The sequence below is a fragment of the Bombina bombina genome, chromosome 1 (assembly GCF_027579735.1).
Source record: "Bombina bombina isolate aBomBom1 chromosome 1, aBomBom1.pri, whole genome shotgun sequence".
NCBI classification, from domain to species: domain Eukaryota; kingdom Metazoa; phylum Chordata; class Amphibia; order Anura; family Bombinatoridae; genus Bombina; species Bombina bombina.
Genome location: NC_069499.1, coordinates 435463284 through 435487038, shown reverse-complemented (window position 1 = coordinate 435487038; position 23755 = coordinate 435463284). Strand labels below are relative to the sequence as shown.

The window sequence follows — 23755 nt, the reverse complement described above, 5'->3', positions numbered from 1 at the left end:
CCAGATGTATTTTTTCATCTTGTACAGATGTGGGGTCTTCCAGAAATAGATCTGATGGCCTCTCGTCTAAACAAGAAGCTTCCCAGATACCTTTCCAGGTCCAGGGATCCTAAAGCGGAGATTGTGGATGCCTTACCAGTTCCTTGGTTTTATCAACCTGCTTATATTTTTCCGCCTCTAGTTCTTCTTCCAAGGGTGATCTCCAAGATCATAATGGAACAATCTCATGTGTTTCTGATAGCACCAGCATGGCCTCACAGGTTTTGGTATGCAGATCTTGTCCAGTTGCCAGCCTTGGCCACTTCATTTAAGGCCAGACCTTCTGTCTCAAGGGACGTTTTTTCCATCAGGATCTCAAATCTCTAAATTTCTCTGATTCAGTGATTATCACTATGATACAGGCTCGTAAGTCTGTTTCAAGTAAAATTTTATCATCGGGTTTGGAAAACCTATATTTTATGGGGCATTCTTTCAGAATTCCTAGGATTTTACAGTTTCTTCAGGATGGTTTGGATAAGGGTTTGTCTGCAAATACTTTGAAAGAACAAATTGCTGCTTTTTCTGTCTTATTTCATAGAAAGATTGCTTAACTTCCTGACATTCGCTGTTTTGTTCAGGCTTTGATTTGTATCAAACCTGTTGTTAAATCTCCTCCTAAAAAAGGCTCCTCCTTTTGAACCTATGCATTCTTTGGATATTAAACTACTTTCTTGGAAAGTTGTATTTCTTTTGGCTATCTCTTCTGCTAGAAGAGTTTCTGAATTGTCTGCTCTCTTGTGAGTCTCCTTATCTGATTTTCCATCAAGATAAAGCTGTTTTGCGGACTTCATTTAAATTCTTACCTAAGGTTGTGAATTCTAACAACATCAATAGGAAAATTGTTGTTCCTTCATTGTGTCCTAATCCTAAGAATATTCTTGAAAGGTCTCTACATTCTTTGGATGTGGTAAGAGCTTTGAAATATTAAGGTTGAGGTTACTAAAGATTTCAGAAAGACTTCTAGTCTATATGTTGTTTTTATCTGGTTCTAGAAAAGGTCAGAAAGCCTCTGCCATTTCTTTGGCATCTTGGTTGAAATTTTGATTCACAAAGCTTATTTGGAGGCGGGCAGTCTCCGCCTCAGAGAATTACAGCTCATTCTACCAGACCAGTTGCCACTTCTTGGGCTTTTAAGAATGAAGCTTCAGTTGATCAAATTTGCAAAGCAGCAACTTGGTCTTCTTTGCATACTTTTTACTAAATTTTACAATTTTTATGTGTTTGATTCCTCTGAAGCAGCCTTTTGGTAGAAAGGTTCTTCAGGCAGTTGTCTCAGTTTGATTCTAATGCCTTTTGATTACATTTTTTTTTAAAGAAAACTTAATTATTTTTGATTTAATTTCTCAGCGGATTTAGCTGTTATTTTATCCCTCCCTCTCTAGTGACTCGTGGTTTTCCACATCTTGGGTAATATATCCCATACGTCACTAGTTCATGGACTCTTGCCACTTACATGAAATAAAGCCTAATTTATGTAAGAATTTACCTGATAAATTAATTTCTTTCATAGTGGAAAGAGTCCATGAGACCCACCCTATTGTTTGTGGTTATGATTTTTTGTATAAAGCACTTTTTTTCCCCCAGTTCCTCTTTTTGTATGCTTTTTACTCCTTCTTTAACACCTTACTTCTTGGCTACACGATCAATTAAGGTATGAGTGAGGTGGGAGGTGTATTTATAGGCATTTTGAGGTTTGGGAAACTTTTCCCCCTCCTGGTAGGAATGTATATCCCATACGTCACTAGCTCATGGATTCTTCCCACTATGAAAGAAATTAATTTATTAGGTAAGTTCTTACATAAATTATGTTTTCCAGATACTCCTTATGCATAAAGGAGAAAAAGCAGGATGCATATATATAATACTCCTAGCATCAAAAAAATCCACTTTAAGATGAAAAAACTAAAAAGATGGTAAGTGCAGTAAGATTTAATCACTTCATCAAGCCCATGATCCAAAAGTTCAGAGTCATAATAGTCATACAGCCAAACAACTTTTAAACTAAAAAACAAACCATAGTCACTCTTCCTGTGACAACCCCCTAGCAGTGGCACATAAATAAACAGCAGTGGAATGTGGGGATAAAGATCACCCAAACCCAGCATAAGCCATATTACCTCAGTTTGCCGTATAGTATATTGAGTAGTGTGTGTCTGTGTGTATGTATATATATATATATATATATATATATATATATATACGTTGATTGGAGTAGCCGTGTTAGTCCAGGGATATAGATATCAAAATAACAAGAGTATTACATTGAGCAATGATACTTTTTTTATTGGACTAACTATACATTTATAAGTTGACAAGCTTTCGGAAGAGTTCCTTCCTTTATCAAGTCTAAAGCAATACTGACCAATGCAATGGAATTTACAGATTATATCTTAAAACACAGAATAGCTAAGAAGACAGTGCAGGGAGAGGAGGAGGTGTCGTAAAAATCATGAGGGGGGCTTAGGTAACAGGCAGACAGTGTCCAGTGTAGGAGAACAGACAGGGGAAATATATAGCTATACATAGAGCATATACTGACATAAAGTTATATATCAACATTGAATCAATATCTATAAAGATGTGAAATTGTATATACAGGGGGAATACAACAGTTAAAAAAAAGACAAAAGTGTGGACATAGGCTTACCTGTGTACCTATGTTTAAAGAATGTGGAATATACAATGTAATTGACTAAATGAAAGTACATTACAAAAAATGTTGATAATGTGTTAAGAATCCAGAGTCCACATTTAGTCCAGAATTAAACAGGTTGAAGTGCATTATCATTTTCATGGAACCAAGTGCTGCTATAAAGCTCTCTGCAAACTGTGTCAACACGTTTGTAAAAGCAGCAAAGCAAATCACAATAATAAATCTTATAACATTAAAGGGGCATATTCATGTATATCTGCAAATGTGGTATACATGATACATTGCACTGCATGTGAAGTGGGATGCTATATTGGAGAAACAAGCCAAAAACTGCACCTTTGAATGAACTTACACAGACACTCAATCAAAAACCACTGTGAAACACCGCTGTTGGTCACTATTTCACCCAACCTGACCACTCCATCCAAAACCTCAAAATCAAAATTCTCAGAGGCAACTTCAAAAACACCATGGATAGAAAAACCTTTGAAATGAAAATGATAATGCACTTCAACCTGTTTAATTCTGGACTAAATGTGGACTCTGGATTCTTAACACATTATCAAATTTTTTTGTAATGTACTTTCATTTAGTCAATTACATTGTATATTCCACGTTCTTTATACATAGGTACACAGGTAAGCCTATGTCCACACTTTTGTCTTTTTTTAACTTTTGTATTCCCCCTGTATATACAATTTCACATCTTTATCAATATTGATTCAATGTTGATATATAACTTTGTCAGTATATGCTCTATGTATAGCTATATATTTCCCCTGTCTGTTCTCCTACACTGGACACTGTCTGCCTGTTACCTAAGCCCCCCTCATGATTTTTACAACACCTCTCCTCTCCCTGCAATGTCTTCTTAGCTATTCTGTGTTTTAAGATATAATCTCTAAATTCCATTTAATTAGTTAGTATTGCTTTAGACTTGATAAAGGAAGGAACTCTTCCGAAAGCTTGTCATCTTATAAATGTATAGTTAGTCCAATAAAAAAAGTATCATTGCTCAATGCAATACTCTTGTTATTTTGATATATATATAAAATTTGTTTTCTGGGGGGCGTGGCCAAGCACCACCGGGAGAGGACACAAATTTACTCCGCTCCAGTTGGGGATCTCATATACCTTGACTTTTTATGAAAACTAACCAACAGATGTGAGAAAATCTGATTCTATCACCTACATGAGAACCTACTGATCAGGACAATACCTGGCTCTATAGATTTTATCGAAACTATAACTTAAATCAGACCAGTGAGGCCTACATACACAAGATACTTGTCGCCCTCTCCCGGTGTGAAAGCTACAAATACCACTCAAAATTCATCTATTAACTACAGGACTACGATGACACATATAAAGAGAACACAGGGGATCCTACAGGCTCTACTACAGGGTTTGATACGTCAGGCAGATGATCGCTTCTCAGACCTATCTAACACACTGGCAGTGGCAATGGCGGGAGTGCCTTACGAAGCGTCAGATCAGTCAGTAACACCCGACTCGCTTCACCAGACTTTGCCTCAGTGTGGCTCAGCCCATCACCATCGGCTCCTGTGGCCCATCTACCCCAACGCGGCTGATACCACTAAGGGTCAGGCCGAGCTGAGGAAAGAGGAGGCTCCATCTACGCAGGTACCAGAGATTTTACAGCCCTCGGCACCACAAGCTCCCGCTGCTGATGCAGTCTACTTTGGTCTGCTACCTTGGAGCGACCACAATATGAAAGAGGCAGAAACCTGGATGGCCACGGGGGCCGAGGTCCGGCTTTATCCGCAAACACAGTGGATCAACCCTGCAGAGGCACCAGACTGGCAGTCCGCTATCGGGAAACTTATTTCTCACAGGTGGGACTTGATTTATTTGGCTGCCCAGCACTTACTATCCCAGCTAAGAAGGAATTCAGACCCGTCTGGCAGCCCTCCTATTAATAAGCCTTGTACAAAAGAAGGCATCGGCTGAGGTCTCTACCGCTACAAGACAGACCCTAGGGCTCAACCAGATGATCTTTGCCAGGCCCCAATAGTGCTTCTGATGCGACTTACTTTCGATATCCTTAACGCATGCTTCTGTTTTTTTGTTTTTTTCTCTCCCCTTGGGACAATAAGTAAATCGCCAGCTATCTAGTTGCAGAGTATTCCTGTATATCTGTTCTGAGAACTATATTCCAACCCGCTTACAAGATATTTAATCCAATGTTAACACTATATTGGTCACCAATTGGATCTACGATATACCCCTATGGACTTATTATTCAAGTATTTACATATCTATGCCTACTTATTGTGCAGTTTAGAGTAGCTGATCAGTTTTTATGAATGTTTTATAGGTTCACATTGTTTATTATTAGGCTAATATGGGAGCTGACAGCTTGGTAACAGTTTCTTTATATGTTAAACTAGCCTTTTGCATTTACTAGTAAAGCGCACAGCTTATAAGGTGCCCATATCCCTATTAGTAAGCAAGGTATTATTTTCATACATTTTCACATATGTTTTCAAGGGAACAATCTTCTGTTTCTTTGATTCTTACTTGAGTTCAACAACAGCACTATTGCTTTATTATGTAGAGTATCCCAGTACTTTTGGAGTGTATACTATGCAGTAGAAATCTTGAATATTAACTTGAACCACTTATAACCTCCCTAACTTAGATATAGTGCTCATAGCTGATTCGGATCTAGGGACCCTATTTTGGACACCTTAGCTTTCAAAACAGCTCTATACACTATTTATGTCTGTATTGCTTGCCTAGTATAGTGTTGGTTCTAAATGTTATGTTGTATAAATCCAGTTTATATTATTGCCCATATATAAGGTATATAGATATGTGCTTGTTCACACTGACAGAGACGCATAACCCTTTTTCACAGGTCTATAGCGTGTTAGAGGTGGGTTAACAGATCTAGGTCTTAAGTAAGAGAGCTCCAATGCTCGCATACATACATACATACTATGGAGAGAATTTTTTTATAGATGGATATTAACATGTCTGGTCCAATTCACGGTAATATTATTTCTCTTGTTAAGTGTATCCAGTCCACGGATCATCCATTACTTATGGGATATTATCTCCTCCCCAACAGGAAGTGCAAGAGGATTCACCCAGCAGAGCTGCTATATAGCTCCTCCCCTAACTGCCATTACCAGTCATTCTCTTGCACCCAACGACTAGATAGGATGTGTGAGAGGACTATGGTGATTATATTTAGTTTTATACCTTCAATCAAAAGTTTGTTATTTTATAATAGCACCGGAGTGTGTTATTCCTTCTCTGGTAGAATTTGAAGAAGAATCTACCTGAGTTTTTACTATGATTTTAGCCGGCGTAGTTAAGATCATATTGCTGTTTCTCGGCCATCTGAGGAGAGGTAAACTTCAGATCAGGGGACAGCGGGCAGATTAATCTGCAAAGAGGTATGTAGCAGCTTATTATTTTCTGACAATGGAATTGATGAGAAAATTCTGCCATACCGATATAATGTAAACTCAGCCTTAAATGCAGTAGCAGCATCTGGTATCAGGCTGTCATGTATGTATATTTTACACTTCAGTATTCTGGGGAATGGCACTTCACTGGAATTATACTGTGTGCATAAGACTTTAGCCTAATTTGCAGGGACTGGCAACAGGCTCTTTAATAACACTTAATTTATGTTAAACGTTTTTTGCTGGCATGTAAAATCGTTTCATTTTCTGAGGTACTGGGTGAATAAAATGTTTTGGGCATTATTTTTTCCACTTGGCAGTTGTTTTATTTAATTTATGACAGTTTACTGATCTCTCTCACTGTTGTGTGTGAGGGGGAGGTAAAAAAATTCAGTCAGAAGCTCATTGTATTTCCTGCATGATCCGGTTCATCTCTACAGAACTCAGGGGTCTTCAAAACTTGTTTTGAGGGAGGTAATCATTCACAGCAGAGCTGTGAGATTGTAGTTGACTGTGATAAAAAACGTTTATTTCTGTAACTTTTTTTTCTGCTATCAGGGTTAGTTATCCTTCGCTAATGGGAACAAGCCTTTGCTAAAATTGTGTTTTTTACAAAGATTTGATGCTATAACCTTTCAGTTTATTAACTTTCAACTGTCATAACTCTTTCTGTGCTTCTTATAGGCACAGTACGTTTTCATATTATAGTAAATTACTTGAAAAGTATTTCCAAGTTGCTAGTTTATTTGCTAGTGTGTTAAACATGTCTGATTCAGAGGAAGACATCTGTGCTATATGTGCTAATGCCAAAGTGGAGCCCATTAGAAATTTATGTACTAACTGTATTGATGCTACTTTAAATAAAAGTCAATCTGTACAAATTGAACACATTTCACCAAACAACGAGGGGAGAGTTATGCCGACTAACTCGCCTCACGTGTCAGTACCTGCATCTCCCGCTCGGGGGGTGCGTGATATTGTGGCACCGAGTACATCTGGGCGGCCATTAAAAATCACATTACAGGATATGGCTACTGTTATGACTGAAGTTTTGGCTAAATTACCAGAACTAAGAGGTAAGCGTGATCACTCTGGGGTGAGAACAGAGTGCGCTGATAATGTTAGGGCCATGTCAGATACTGCGTCACAACTTGCAGAACATGAGGACGGAGAGCTTCATTCTGCGGCTGACGGTTCTGATCCAAACAGATTGGATTCAGATATTTCAAATTTTAAATTTAAGCTGGAAAACCTCCGTGTATTACTAGGGGAGGTGTTAGCGGCTCTGAATGATTGTAACACAGTTGCAATACCAGAAAAAATGTGTAGGTTGGATAAATATTTTGCGGTACCGTCGAGTACTGACGTTTTTCCTATACCTAAGAGACTTACTGAAATTGTTGCTAAGGAGTGGGATAGACCCGGTGTGCCGTTCTCACCCCCTCCGATATTTAGAAAGATGTTTCCAATAGACACCACCACACGGGACTTATGGCAAACGATCCCTAAGGTGGAGGGAGCAGTTTCTACTTTAGCTAAGCGTACCACTATCCCGGTGGAGGATAGCTGTGCCTTTTCAGATCCAATGGATAAAAAGTTAGAGGGTTACCTTAAGAAAATGTTTGTTCAACAAGGTTTTATATTGCAACCCCTTGCATGCATTGCGCCTGTCACGGCTGCAGCAGCATTTTGGTTTGAGTCTCTGGAAGGGACACTTGAATCAGCTCCATTAGATGAGATTACACACAGGCTTAAAGCTCTTAAGTTAGCTAACTCATTTATTTCAGATGCCGTAGTACATTTAACTAAGCTTACGGCTAAGAATTCCGGATTCGCCATTCAGGCGCGCAGAGCACTGTGGCTAAAATCCTGGTCAGCTGACGTTACTTCTAAGTCTAAATTTCTTAATATACCTTTCAAAGGGCAGACCTTATTCGGGCCCGGATTGAAAGAAATTATCGCTGACATTACAGGAGGTAAAGGCCATGCCCTGCCTCAAGACAGAGCCAAACCTAAGGCTAGACAATCTAATTTTCGTTCCTTTCGGAATTTCAAAGCAGGAGCAGCATCAACTTCCTCTGCTCCAAAACAAGAAGGATCTGTTGCTCGCTACAGACAAGGCTGGAGACCTAACCAGTCCTGGAACAAGGGCAAGCAGGCCAGGAAACCTGCTGGTGCCCCTAAAACAGCATGAATTGAGGGCCCCCGATCCGGGAACGGATCTAGTGGGGGGCAGACTTTCTCTCTTCGCACAGGCTTGGGCAAGAGATGTCCAGGATCCCTGGGCGCTAGAGATAATATCTCAGGGATACCTTCTGGACTTCAAATACTCTCCCCCAAGAGAGAGATTTCATCTGTCAAGGTTGTCAACAAACCAAATAAAGAAAGAGGCGTTTCTACGCTGCGTACAAGAGCTTTTATTAATGGGAGTAATCCATCCAGTTCCACGGTCGGAACAGGGACAAGGGTTTTACTCAAATCTGTTTGTGGTTCCCAAAAAAGAGGGAACTTTCAGGCCAATCCTGGATTTAAAGATCCTAAACAAATTCCTAAGAGTTCCATCGTTCAAAATGGAGACTATTCGGACAATTTTACCCATGATCCAAAAGGGTCAGTACATGACCACAGTGGATTTAAAGGATGCTTACCTTCACATACCGATTCACAAAGATCATTACCGGTATCTAAGGTTTGCCTTTCTAGACAGGCATTACCAGTTTGTAGCTCTTCCATTCGGATTGGCTACGGCTCCGAGAATCTTCACAAAGGTTCTGGGTGCTCTTCTGGCGGTACTAAGACCGCGAGGAATTGCGGTAGCTCCATACCTAGACGACATTCTGATACAAGCTTCAAGCTTTCAAACTGCCAAGTCTCATACAGAGTTAGTACTGGCATTTCTAAGGTCGCATGGATGGAAGGTGAACGAAAAGAAGAGTTCTCTCTTTCCACTCACAAGAGTTCCCTTCTTGGGGACTCTTATAGATTCTGTAGAAATGAAGATTTACCTGACAGAAGACAGGTTAACAAAGCTTCAAAATGCATGCCGTGTCCTTCATTCCATTCAACACCCGTCAGTAGCTCAATGCATGGAGGTGATCGGCTTAATGGTAGCAGCAATGGACATAGTACCCTTTGCACGCCTACATCTCAGACCGCTGCAATTGTGCATGCTAAGTCAGTGGAATGGGGATTACTCAGACTTGTCCCCTACTCTGAATCTGGATCAAGAGACCAGAAATTCTCTTCTATGGTGGCTTTCTCGGCCACATCTGTCCAGGGGGATGCCATTCAGCAGGCCGGACTGGACAATTGTAACAACAGACGCCAGCCTACTAGGTTGGGGCGCTGTCTGGAATTCTCTGAAGGCTCAGGGACAATGGAATCAGGAGGAGAGTCTCCTACCAATAAACATTCTGGAATTGAGAGCAGTTCTCAATGCCCTTCTGGCTTGGCCTCAGTTAACAACTCGGGGGTTCATCAGGTTTCAGTCGGACAACATCACGACTGTAGCTTACATCAACCATCAGGGAGGGACAAGAAGCTCCCTAGCAATGATGGAAGTATCAAAGATAATTCGCTGGGCAGAGTCTCACTCTTGCCACCTGTCAGCAATCCACATCCCGGGAGTGGAGAACTGGGAGGCGGATTTCTTAAGTCGTCAGACTTTTCATCCGGGGGAGTGGGAACTTCATCCGGAGGTCTTTGCCCAAATACTTCGACGTTGGGGCAAACCAGAGATAGATCTCATGGCGTCTCGACAGAACGCCAAGCTTCCTCGTTACGGGTCCAGATCCAGGGATCCGGGAGCGGTTCTGATAGATGCTTTGACAGCACCTTGGACCTTCGGGATGGCTTATGTGTTTCCACCCTTCCCGATGCTTCCTCGATTGATTGCCAGAATCAAACAGGAGAGAGCATCAGTGATTCTAATAGCGCCTGCATGGCCACGCAGGACTTGGTATGCAGATCTAGTGGACATGTCATCCTGTCCACCTTGGTCGCTACCTCTGAAACAGGACCTTCTGATCCAGGGTCCCTTCAAACATCAAAATCTAATTTCTCTTAAGCTGACTGCTTGGAAATTGAACGCTTGATTTTATCAAAACGTGGTTTTTCTGAGTCAGTTATTGATACCTTAATACAGGCTAGGAAGCCTGTTACCAGAAAGATTTACCATAAGATATGGCGCAAATACTTATATTGGTGCGAATCCAAGAGTTACTCATGGAGTAAGGTTAGGATTCCGAGGATATTGTCTTTTCTACAAGAAGGTTTAGAAAAGGGTTTATCCGCTAGTTCCTTAAAGGGACAGATTTCAGCTCTGTCCATTCTTTTACACAAACGTCTGTCAGAAGTTCCGGACGTTCAAGCTTTTTGTCAGGCTTTAGCTAGGATCAAGCCTGTGTTTAAAACTGTTGCTCCACCATGGAGTTTGAAATTAGTTCTTAATGTTTTACAGGGGGTTCCGTTTGAACCCCTTCATTCCATTGATATCAAGTTGTTATCTTGGAAAGTTCTGTTTTTAATGGCGATTTCCTCGGCTCGAAGAGTCTCTGAGTTATCTGCCTTACATTGTGATTCTCCTTATCTGATTTTTCATTCAGACAAGGTAGTTCTGCGTACTAAACCTGGGTTCCTACCTAAGGTGGTCACTAACAGGAATATCAATCAAGAGATTGTGGTTCCATCTTTGTGTCCTAATCCTTCTTAGAAAAAGGAACGTCTGCTACACAATCTAGATGTAGTCCGTGCCCTGAAATTTTATCTACAGGCAACTAAGGATTTTCGACAAACGTCTTCCCTGTTTGTCGTTTATTCTGGTCAGAGGAGAGGTCAAAAAGCTTCGGCTACCTCTCTCTCCTTTTGGCTTCGTAGCATAATACGGTTAGCCTATGAGACTGCTGGACAGCAGCCTCCTGAAAGAATTACAGCACATTCTACTAGAGCTGTGGCTTCCACTTGGGCCTTTAAGAATGAGGCTTCTGTTGAACAGATTTGCAAGGCTGCAACTTGGTCTTCTCTTCATACTTTTTCCAAATTTTACAAATTTGACACTTGCTTCTTCGGAGGCTGTTTTTGGGAGAAAGGTTCTTCAGGCAGTGGTTCCTTCCGTATAAAGAGCCTGCCTGTCCCTCCCGTCATCCGTGTACTTTAGCTTTGGTATTGGTATCCCATAAGTAATGGATGATCCGTGGACTGGATACACTTAACAAGAGAAAACATAATTTATGCTTACCTGATAAATTTATTTCTCTTGTAGTGTATCCAGTCCACGGCCCGCCCTGTCACTTTAAGGCAGGTAATTTTTCCATTAAACTACAGTCACCACTGCACCCTATGGTTTTCCTTTCTCTGCATGTTTTCGGTCGAATGACTGGTAATGGCAGTTAGGGGAGGAGCTATATAGCAGCTCTGCTGGGTGAATCCTCTTGCACTTCCTGTTGGGGAGGAGATAATATCCCATAAGTAATGGATGATCCGTGGACTGGATACACTACAAGAGAAATAAATTTATCAGGTAAGCATAAATTATGTTTTCCATCTCCCACCTCTTTAGTCTGTCAAAGGTGCTATAATAATCCAAGATAGCGCTGCAATATGTTTAGAGATCAGCATACCTGATGACCCGGATGTGCTGCTTAGACCTATGTTTCATGTCTATATATAAATACTTGTACAGGGGTATTGAAGACTGAGTTAGTCTTATATTCAGATTGTTTTTTATGGATTGATTCTTATTGTTATGAAAATACCGGTGTTGTAGAACCTTGCTCATATAACCTATATCTAGATCTTTTCTAAGGACTCCCTAGCTATATAGATACAACTCTGGTATATACTTTCAAATCATTCTAAGTCAGAAAGTTCACTATAGACATACTAATTGCATGTTAGGATGTTGCAGTGTATATGGATAATGTATGTTTACCTAGAAGGGTTTTGTATGCTAATCCAAGCTTGTTCTGCTGGTTGCGGCCGGGCCAGTGGAATTGGCATTATACAAAAAAAAATACAGAAGGGTCTCCTCTCCTCCCTTTCCCGCCGGTACTTGTTGCCTGCGGGTCATACCCCTACTCCCTTTTCCCATGTCGCCGGTAGATGGCATCTCCCCAGGAGAGGAGCTCCTCTAGAAGCCCTCTATATCTCGTTCTCTACTATGTGCTATATTACTTATTTTATATCTCATATTTCATATATCCTGATACCCTGCTGTGAGAATAATTGTTCCAGAATGTAATCTGATCCATATTATACATAAAAGTCCAGGGTCTCCGAGCAGGTGCCTACTTAAGCATATGTATAAAGTTCAACTATAAAGATAACTGCCTGGAAAGTTTGTAAACCCAAATAGAATTTATAGCTCCGCCCCCCGCCCTTATAGCCATTGTTCACTCTTATTTTAGGTGAACAAATAAGCGGTATTAACCCGCCACAGTTATCGCTTTGTCATAAGTTGCTCTTAGTCTTCTGTCTATAAAGAAAATGAGGCGCTTTGCCTCCTGTTCACGTGTATCCCATAGGAGCAACTTGTTTTGACTCCTTATAATTTGTCAATCTTCAAATAATAAATACACTTATTTTATACTTAATATACCACTCTATAGGAAGTATAATTTTCTTGGGATGTTTAAATTCTATCATTTTATTATGTATTTACATAGGAAACAAAAGGAACAAAGAGGTAATGCTTGATTTTATGGATTTGATTTCGTATATGCATACAGTATCTTCTATATTTTTTATGTTTGATTAGTGAGATACATATATCATACTTGAATTAAGATCTTTTTATTCTCATATTTGTAAAGGTTTCAGTATCCAATAGATAAATAATGTCATGTATGCAAAAATTATCACAGTAATGCAAAATGTACATTATGTTCATGTTCTTTCTTTTTCTTGTATTGCCTCAATAAAAATCCTTGATTCAAAAATTTTTTTTTTATTTTCTATATATTTTTTTAGGAATGATTGCAGTGAAAAAAAAAAATACTGTACTTTACATAGAGCGTTTAGCAATAACAACCTATTATCTATGAATAATTAAAGTGATGGTAAACTGTTACTATAATTTAAATAAGAATTCTTTGTATATCAAAAACAAATCAGTATCTTTACTTTACATTTAAAACGTGTATTAAAGGGTTAAAAATGTTTCCAAAGTTTATCATTATCACCCCAAGCACTGCTGGTCAACTGCGAATATAGATTTCTTTCCTATGGCATGGAGAGTCCACAAAACATTCTAATTTCTAGTGGGATATTCACTCCTGGTCAACAGGATGCGGCAAAGAGCACCCCAGCAGAGCTGTTAAGTATCACTTCCCTTACCCATAGCCCACAGTCATTCTCTTTGCCTTGATCACGGGAGAATGGTGAAGATCAATGCAAGTCTTCTTGGAGGTCCAGTCAGCCTTGGAATAGAGGGAAGCAAGCTAAGAAGCCTTCCGTTGATTCTAAATCAATATGAAGGGGCCACCCCCAATCCTGTAGTGGATCAAGTGGGGGGAAGGCTTTCTTTTTTCAGCAGGCTTGGATACGCGATGTTCCAGATCCTTGGGCCATAGATATAGTATCCCACGGTTACAGAATAGGATTCAAATCTTGTCCTCCCAGGGGTAGGTTCCATCTGTCAAGGTTATCTGCGAACCAAATAAAGAGAGAGGCCTTCTTAAACTACGTAAAGGACCTATCATCCCTGGGAGTGATTGTTCCATTTCCTCTAGAGTGTCGGTTCCCAAACTGTGGGGCACGCCTCCCCAGGGGGGGGGGGGGGCGCCAGAGCTTCTAATATTATGTCTATATTTTACAGTGGGAACAGCCAGTACATGCATCCATTTACCAGCTGAGGGCCATCCTAGTTACAGCAAGCACAGTACTGAAGTATGACTCATAAGTTATAAATAATTAATATTCATATGTTCTGACAAGATCCTGTATGGGATTGTGCATGTGTGTGTGATTGTGTGTTTGATTGTTATTGTGTGTGTGATTGTGCGTATGTGTGTGTGATTGTGCGTGCGTGCGTGTGTGTGTGCTTTTGCGTGTGTGCTTGTGCAGGTGCGTTTGTTGGGGTGCTTAACTTGAAAGTTTTTGCCAAAGGGGGGGGGGGCAGGCAATGTGCAAGACTTTGAAAACCTCTGCTCTAGAGGAACAGGGTCTAGGATTCTATTTAAATCTATTTGTAGTTCTCAAGAAGGCACTTTTCATCCCATTCTGGACCTAAAGTGACTCAATCAATTCCTCAGGGTTCCATCCTTCAAGATGGAGACCATCTGTTCTATTCTTTCTTTGGTCCAAAAGTATCAGTTCATGACGGCCATAGATCTGAAGGATGCATATCTTCATGTTGTTATTCACAGGGATCATTACCAGTATCTAAGGTTTGCTTCCAGGACAAACATTTCCAGTTTGTTGCCCTTCTTTTTAGCCTTGCTACAGCTCCCAGAATTTTTACAAAGGTTCTGGGGGCTCTTCTGGCAGTGGTGAGGTCCCAGGGTATTGCTGTGGCGCCTTATCTAGACAACATTCTAGTTCAAGCGCCATTTTTTCATCTAGCAAGATATCATGCCGAGATGTTGTTGTCTATTTTATGTTCCAACAGGTGGAAAGTAAATCTGAGAAAGAGTTCCCTTATTCCCGATACAAGGGTTTGTTTCTTGGGAACAATCATAGATTCCCTGTCCATAAAGATTTTTCTGACAGATGTCAGAAAATCCGAGCTTCATGTTTCTTGTGTTCCTCCATGGACATTATTCCTTTTGCTCGGTTCCATCTGAGACCTCTGCAGCTATGCATGCTCAGTCAATGGAACGAGGACCACTCAGATCTCTTGCAGAAGATACATTTAAATTCCCCCAACAAGAGTCTCACTTTCATGGTGGGTTTCACAGGACCATATGTCTCGGAGCACATGCTTCCTGAGGCCTTCCTGGGTGATTGTGACCATGGACGCCTTCCTGTTAGGCTGGGGAGCCTTTTGGGTTTTCTTAAAGACACAGGGTTTGTGGACTCCATAGGAGTCGTCTTTGCCAATAAACATCTTGGAGTTGAGAGAAATTTTCTATGCTTTAGTAGCTTGGCCTCAACTAGCTTTGGTGCGATTTATTAGATTTCAGTCGGACAGCATCACCTCAGTGGCCTACATCAATCACCAGGGAGGAACTTGGAATTCCTTGGCAATGAACAAGGTGTCTTGCATTCTCCAGTGGGCGGAGTCTCGCGATTGCCATTTCTCTGCCATTCACATACCAAGGGTGGACAACTGGGAGGCGGATTTTCTAAGCAGGCAGACTTTTCATCCCGGAGAGTGGGCTTTCCACCCAGAGGTTTTCACAATGATAACTCTCAGGTTGGGGGTTCCGACCGGTTACTCGCAGAATTTACCATAGGTAATAGTGTAAATACCTTCATTGGTGTTATTCAAAAGGTTTTTCTTGGAACAAAGTAAGGGTTCATCAAATTTTGGCTTTTCTTCAGGAGGGCCTGGAGATGGGTTTGTCAGGCAGCACTTTGAAGGGTCCGATTTATGCTCTGTCTAATCTTCTGCATAAAGGTATGGCAGTTCTACCAGATTTTCAGTCTTTTGTTCAGGCCTTGGTCAGAATCAGGCCTGTGTTTAAATCTGTTGCGCCTTCTTGGAGTCTTAACCTTGTTCTTAGAGTTTTGAATTCTGTTAGTATTAAATTACTATCTTGGAAGGTTTTGTTTCTTCTTGCTATTTCTTCTGCTCGCAGATTTTCCGAACTTTTGACTCTGCAGTGTGATTCCCCTTACCCTATTTTTCATGCTGATAAGGCGGTTCTTCGTACTAAGCTGGGGTTTCTCCCTAAGGTAGTGTCGGATCGCAATATTAATCAGGAAATTGTTGTTCCTTCTTTTTGTCCTAACCCTTCTTCCCAGAAGGAACATCTTTTGCATAACTTGGATGTTGTGCATGCTTTTAAATTTTACATTCAAGCAACTAAAGATTTTCGGCAGACTTCTGCCCTGTTTATTGTTTTATCTGGGCTTTCAAAAATGAAGCTTCTGTGGAGCAAATCTGTATGGTGGCCACTTGGTCCTCTATTCATACTTTTTCCAAATTCTACAAATTTGATACTTTTGCCTCAGCTGAGGCTTCTTTTGGGAGAAAGGTTCTTCAAGCGGTGGTGCCTTCAGTTTAGGTCCGCCTGTCTTGTTATCCCTCCCTATTCATTCTGTGTCCTTTAGCTTGGGTATTGGTTCCCACTAGTAATTAGACTGTTTTGTGGACTCTTCATGCCATAGGAAAGAAACAAAATTTATGCATACCTGATAAATGTATTTATTTCTGGGCATGGAGAGTCCACGACTCGCCCTTATTCAAATTAAGACAGCAGATTTTTTGTCTAGTCCTCAAACACCTCTATACCCTTGTGTTATCTTCTTTTTCCATTTCCCTTCGGCTGAATGACTGGGGGTTATGGTTAAGGGAAGTGATACTTAACAGCTCTGCTCGGGTGCTCTTTGCCTCCTCCTGCTGGCCAGGAGTGAATATCCCACTAGTAATTAGAATGTTTTGTGGCCTCTCCATGCCCGGAAAGAAAGAAATTTATCAGGTAAGCATAAATTTAGTTTTTTTTTCAATCAGTGACGTATTCACTGATCATCCAATGATTGTGTGTGCCATAAAGCAAGAATCAAGCCCCGTCTTTTCTGTCCAGCTTTGAAGTATGTGCAGAGAGCGAGTTAGACTTCTTATTACATCGATTCAGAGCAACTTGAGAAGTTGAAAGGGCAGAGGATCAATGGAAGAGTATGTATAAAAATAAGTTTATATCTATAGTACATTTAACACCAAAAAAATATAGATGCTGATTTAATTGTAAAAGCATATACTTTAATATGACAGGTTACAAAAACCGTTTGGTTTATCATCACTTTAAGAAACATCTCAGTTGGATAAGATTGATTGTAAACACATATAATTATTGGTTACTAGTATACTTCTGTATATGGTTTTATTGTAAGATTATCAAATAACTTTAAAAGCAATGAAAATCTCAGGAGTGTCTCATTCTTATGTTGAAATTAAAAAACATCTTTTAATATGAAGGTTTCATGACCCCTAATATAGCAGGTGATTGTCATATAAATCACAAACACCTCTCCAGAGCCACCCTCTGGTCAATGCAGATTTGTTGGATCCCTCCACCTTGGCCCCCTTATTTCTCTCCCCCTATATGACCCATCCCTGTCCCAATGTTAACTGTGCCCTATATGAAGAATAATTCTATATTTCTTTCATGTAATTAGCAAGAGTCCATGAGCTAGTGACGTATGGGATATACATTCCTACCAGGAGGGGCAAAGTTTCCCAAACCTCAAAATGCCTATAAATACACCCCTCACCACACCCACAAATCAGTTTTACAAACTTTGCCTCCTTTGGAGGTGGTGAAGTAAGTTTGTGCTAGATTCTACGTTGATATGCGCTCCGCAGCAGGTTGGAGCCCGGTTTTCCTCTCAGCGTGCAGTGAATGTCAGAGGGATGTGAGGAGAGTATTGCCTATTTGAATTCAATGATCTCCTTCTACGGGGTCTATTTCATAGGTTCTCTGTTATCGGTCGTAGAGATTCATCTCTTACCTCCCTTTTCAGATCGACGATATACTCTTATATATACCATTACCTCTACTGATTCTCGTTTCAGTACTGGTTTGGCTTTCTACTACATGTAGATGAGTGTCCTGGGGTAAGTAAGTCTTATTTTCTGTGACACTCTAAGCTATGGTTGGGCACTTTTATATAAAGTTCTAAATATATGTATTCAAACATTTATTTGCCTTGACTCAGGATGTTCAACGTTCCTTATTTCAGACAGTCAGTTTCATATTTGGGATAATGCATATGAATAAATCAATTTTTTTCTTACCTTAAAATTTGACTTTTTTTCCCTGTGGGCTGTTAGGCTCGCGGGGGCTGAAAATGCTTCATTTTATTGCGTCATTCTTGGCGCAGACTTTTTTGGCGCAAAAAATCTTTTCTGTTTCCGGGGTCATACGTGTCGCCGGAAGTTGCGTCATTTTTGATGTTTTTTTGCGCCAAAAGTGTCGGCGTTCCGGATCTGGCATCATTTTTGGCGCCAAAAGCATTTAGGTGCCAAATAATGTGGGCGTCTTTTTTGGCGCTAAAAAATATGGGCGTCACTATTGTCTCCACATTATTTAAGTCTCATTATTTATTGCTTCTGGTTGCTAGAAGCTTGTTCACTGGCATTTTTTCCCATTCCTGAAACTGTCATTTAAGGAATTTGATAAATTTTGCTTTATATGTTGTTTTTTCTATTACATATTGCAAGATGTCCCAGATTGACACTGAGTCAGAAGATACTTCTGGAAAAACGCTGCCTGGTGCTGAATCTACCAAAGTTAAGTGTATCTGCTGTAAACTTGTGGTATCTGTTCCTCCAGCTGTTGTTTGTAATGAATGTCATGACAAACTTGTTAATGCAGATAATATTTCCTTTAGTAATGTTACATTACCTGTTGCTGTTCCGTCAACATCTAATACTCAGAGTGTTCCTGTTAACATAAGAGATTTTGTTTCTAAATCCATTAAGAAGGCTATGTCTGTTATTCCTCCTTCTAGTAAACGTAAAAGGTCTTTTAAAACTTCTAATTTTTCAGATGAATTTTTAAATGAACATCATCATTCTGATTCTGATAATGGTTCCTCTGGTTCAGAGGATTCTGTCTCAGAGGTTGATGCTGATAAATCTTCATATTTATTCAAAATGGAATTTATTCGTTCTTTACTTAAAGAAGTCTTAATTGCTTTAGAAATAGAGGATTCTGGTCCTCTTGATACTAAATCTAAACGTTTAAATAAGGTTTTTAAATCTCCTGTAGTTATTCCAGAAGTTTTTCCTGTCCCTGATGCTATTTCTGAAGTAATCTCCATGGAATGGAATAATTTGGGTAATTCATTTACTCCTTCTAAACGTTTTAAGCAATTATATCCTGTGCCATCTGACAGATTAGAATTTTGGGACAAAATCCCTAAAGTTGATGGGGCTGTCTCTACTCTTGCTAAACGTACTACTATTCCTACGGCAGATAGTACTTCCTTTAAGGATCCTTTAGATAGGAAGATTGAATCCTTTCTAAGAAAAGCTTACTTATGTTCAGGTAATCTTCTTAGACCTGCTATATCTTTAGCGGATGTTGCTGCAGCTTCAACTTTTTGGTTAGAAGCTTTAGCGCAACAAGTAACAGATCATAATTCTCATAGCATTGTTAATCTTCTTCAACATGCTAATAACTTTATTTGTGATGCCATCTTTGATATCATTAGAGTTGATGTCAGGTATATGTCTCTAGGTATTTTAGCTAGAAGAGCTTTATGGCTTAAAACTTGAAATGCTGATATGTCTTCTAAGTCAACTTTGCTTTCCCTTTCTTTCCAGGGTAATAAATTATTTGGTTCTCAGTTGGATTCTATTATCTCAACTGTTACTGGAGGGAAAGGAACTTTTTTACCACAGGATAAAAAATCTAAAGGTAAATTTAGGTCTAATAATCGTTTTCGTTCCTTTCGTCACAATAAGGAACAAAAGCCTGATCCTTCACCCACAGGAGCGGTATCAGTTTGGAAACCATCTCCAGTCTGGAATAAATCCAAGCCTTTTAGAAAACCAAAGCCAGCTCCCAAGTCCACATGAAGGCCCAGCTGGTAGGGGTCAGATTACGATTTTTCAAAGAAATTTGGATCAATTCAATTCACAATCTTTGGATTCAAAACATTGTTTCAGAAGGGTACAGAATTGGCTTCAAGATAAGGCCTCCTGCAAAGAGATTTTTTCTTTCCCGTGTCCCAGTAAATCCAGCGAAGGCTCAAGCATTTCTGAAATGTGTTTCAGATCTAGAGTTGGCTGGAGTAATTATGCCAGTTCCAGTTCTGGAACAGGGGCTGGGGTTTTATTCAAATCTCTTCATTGTACCAAAGAAGGAGAATTCCTTCAGACCAGTTCTGGATCTAAAAATATTGAATCGTTATGTAAGGATACCAACATTCAAAATGGTAACTATAAGGACTATCCTGCCTTTTGTTCAGCAAGGGCATTATATGTCCACAATAGATTTACAGGATGCATATCTGCATATTCCGATTCATCCAGATCACTATCAGTTTCTGAGATTCTCTTTCCTAGACAAGCATTACCAGTTTGTGGCTCTGCCGTTTGGCCTAGCAACAGCTCCAAGGATTTTTACAAAGGTTCTCGGTGCCCTTCTGTCTGTAATCAGAGAACAGGGTATTGTGGTATTTCCTTATTTGGACGATATCTTGGTACTTGCTCAGTCTTCACATTTAGCAGAATCTCATACGAATCGACTTGTGTTGTTTCTTCAAGATCATGGTTGGAGGATCAATTTACCGAAAAGTTCATTGATTCCTCAGACAAGGGTAACCTTTTTAGGTTTCCAGATAGATTCAGCGTCCATGACTCTGTCTCTGACAGACAAGAGACGTCTAAAATTGATCTCAGCTTGTCGAAACCTTCAATCACAATCATTCCCTTCGGTAGCCTTTTGCATGGAAATTCTAGGTCTTATGACTGCTGCATCGGCCGCGATCCCCTTTGCTCGTTTTCACATGCGACCTCTTCAGCTCTGTATGCTGAACCAGTGGTGCAGGGATTACACAAAGATATCTCAATTAATATCTTTAAAACCGATTGTATGACACTCTCTGACGTGGTGGACAGATCACCATCGTTTAGTTCAGGGGGCTTCTTTTGTTCTTCCGACCTGGACTGTAATTTCAACAGATGCAAGTCTGACAGGTTGGGTAGCTGTTTGGGGGTCTCTGAGAGCACAAGGGGTTTGGGAATCTCAGGAGGTGAGATTACCAATCAATATTTTGGAACTCCGTGCAATTTTCAGAGCTCTTCAGTCATGGCCTCTTCTAAAGAGAGAATCGTTCATTTGTTTTCAGACAGACAATGTCACAACTGTGGCATACATCAATCATCAAGGAGGGACTCACAGTCCTCTGGCTATGAAAGAAGTATCTCGAATACTGGTATGGGCGGAATCCAGCTCCTGTCTAGTTTCTGCGGTTCATATCCCAGGTATAGACAATTGGGAAGCGGATTATCTCAGTCGCCAAACGTTACATCCGGGCGAATGGTCTCTTCACCCAGAGGTATTTCTTCAGATTGTTCAAATGTGGGGACTTCCAGAAATAGATCTGATGGCTTCTCATCTAAACAAGAAAATTCCCAGGTATCTGTCCAGATCCAGGGATCCTCAAGCGGAAGCAGTGGATGCATTGTCACTTCCTTGGAAGTATCATCCTGCCTATATCTTTCCGCCTCTAGTTCTTCTTCCAAGAGTAATCTCCAAGATTCTGAAGGAATGCTCGTTTATTCTGCTGGTGGCTCCAGCATGGCCTCACAGGTTTTGGTATGTGGATCTTGTCCGGATGGCCTCTTGCCAACCGTGGACTCTTCCGTTAAGACCAGACCTTCTGTCGCAAGGTCCTTTTTTCCATCAGGATCTCAAATCCTTAAATCTAAAGGTATGGAGATTGAACGCTTGATTCTTAGTCAAAGAGGTTTCTCTGACTCTGTGATTAATACTATGTTACAGGCTCGTAAATCTGTATCTAGGAAGATATATTATAGAGTCTGGAAGACTTACATTTCTTGGTGTCTTTCTCATCATTTTTCCTGGCATTCTTTTAGAATTTCGAGAATTTTACAGTTTCTTCAGGATGGTTTGGATAAAGGTTTGTCTGCAAGTTCCTTGAAAGGACAAATCTCTGCTCTTTCTGTTCTTTTTCACAGAAAGATTGCTAATCTTCCTGATATTCATTGTTTTGTACAAGCTTTGGTTCGTATAAAACCTGTCATTAAGTCAATTTCTCCTCCTTGGAGTTTGAATTTGGTTCTGGGGGCTCTTCAAGCTCCTCCGTTTGAACCTGTGCATTCATTGGACATTAAATTACTTTCTTGGAAAGTTTTGTTTCTTTTGGCCATCTCTTCTGCTAGAAGAGTTTCTGAATTATCTGCTCTTTCTTGTGAGTCTCCTTTTCTGATTTTTCATCAGGATAAGGTGGTGTTGCGAACTTCTTTTAAATTTTTACCTAAGGTTGTGAATTCTAACAACATTAGTAGAGAAATTGTGGTTCCTTCATTATGTCCTAATCCTAAGAATTCTAAGGAGCGATCATTGCATTCTTTGGATGTAGTTAGAGCTTTGAAATATTATGTTGAAGCTACTAAGAATTTCCGAAAGACTTCTAGTCTATTTGTTATCTTTTCCGGTTCTAGGAAAGGTCAGAAGGCCTCTGCCATTTCTTTGGCATCTTGGTTGAAATCTTTAATTCATCATGCTTATGTCGAGTCGGGTAAAACTCCGCCTCAAAGGATTACAGCTCATTCTACTAGGTCAGTTTCTACTTCCTGGGCGTTTAGGAATGAAGCTTCGGTTGATCAGATTTGCAAAGCAGCAACTTGGTCTTCTTTGCATACTTTTACTAAATTCTATCATTTTGATGTGTTTTCTTCTTCTGAAGCAGTTTTTGGTAGAAAAGTACTTCAGGCAGCTGTTTCAGTTTGATTCTTCTGCTTATAATTTCAGTTTTTTTCATTATAAGATTTAAACTTTATTTTGGGTGTGGATTATTTTCAGCGGAATTGGCTGTCTTTATTTTATCCCTCCCTCTCTAGTGACTCTTGCGTGGAAGATCCACATCTTGGGTAGTCATTATCCCATACGTCATTAGCTCATGGACTCTTGCTAATTACATGAAAGAAAACATAATTTATGTAAGAACTTACCTGATAAATTCATTTCTTTCATATTAGCAAGAGTCCATGAGGCCCACCCTTTTTGTGGTGGTTATGATTTTTTTGTATAAAGCACAATTATTCCAATTCCTTATTTTTTATGCTTTCGCACTTTTTTCTTATCACCCCACTTCTTGGCTATGCGTTAAACTGATTTGTGGGTGTGGTGAGGGGTGTATTTATAGGCATTTTGAGGTTTGGGAAACTTTGCCCCTCCTGGTAGGAATGTATATCCCATACGTCACTAGCTCATGGACTCTTGCTAATATGAAAGAAATGAATTTATCAGGTAAGTTCTTACATAAATTATGTTATTACACATCCTGATACCATAAACACTTCTTCTTAAATTTAATACAGGATGTACGTTGCACCTTCTTAGTGTGGGGCCCCCAAAATTGCAAGGCCTGTGGTGGGTTCCCCTCTCTTCCTGCACAAATGGCAAACCTGCACCTCTCTACTAGTTTATTTTTGTGTGTACTCTAAGTTTTGAAAGAGACCCAGCACCCTATATATGCACTAAAATGGGTGCAAGTGGCCCATCTTGTGAAAAAAGACCCCACTTTTAAATAAGGGAGTCCCATGCTGAGGAGACTTTAAGGTGATTACCTGAAAGCCATTGCCATACATAAATAATCTGGGTGGTCTCCCTTATGGCTCTCACAAAACATAGTAAAACATAGGTCCCTAATTTGAAAACAATATTTCTCCCAACTGCCTTGTGTTTATCATAGAAGTTACAAATACCTGTTATTATTGATCTTATTTTAGAGTCTAGTTATTCTCCATGGAAATATATCCTTAGACCCT

General features: G+C 40.0%; 1 protein-coding gene across 1 annotated transcript in view; it reads left to right on the top strand.

The window, feature by feature from the left end:
• Positions 1-23755, top strand: part of TTC21B (tetratricopeptide repeat domain 21B) — a 397674-nt gene that overhangs the window by 189102 nt on the left and 184817 nt on the right. The window lies entirely within an intron of this gene.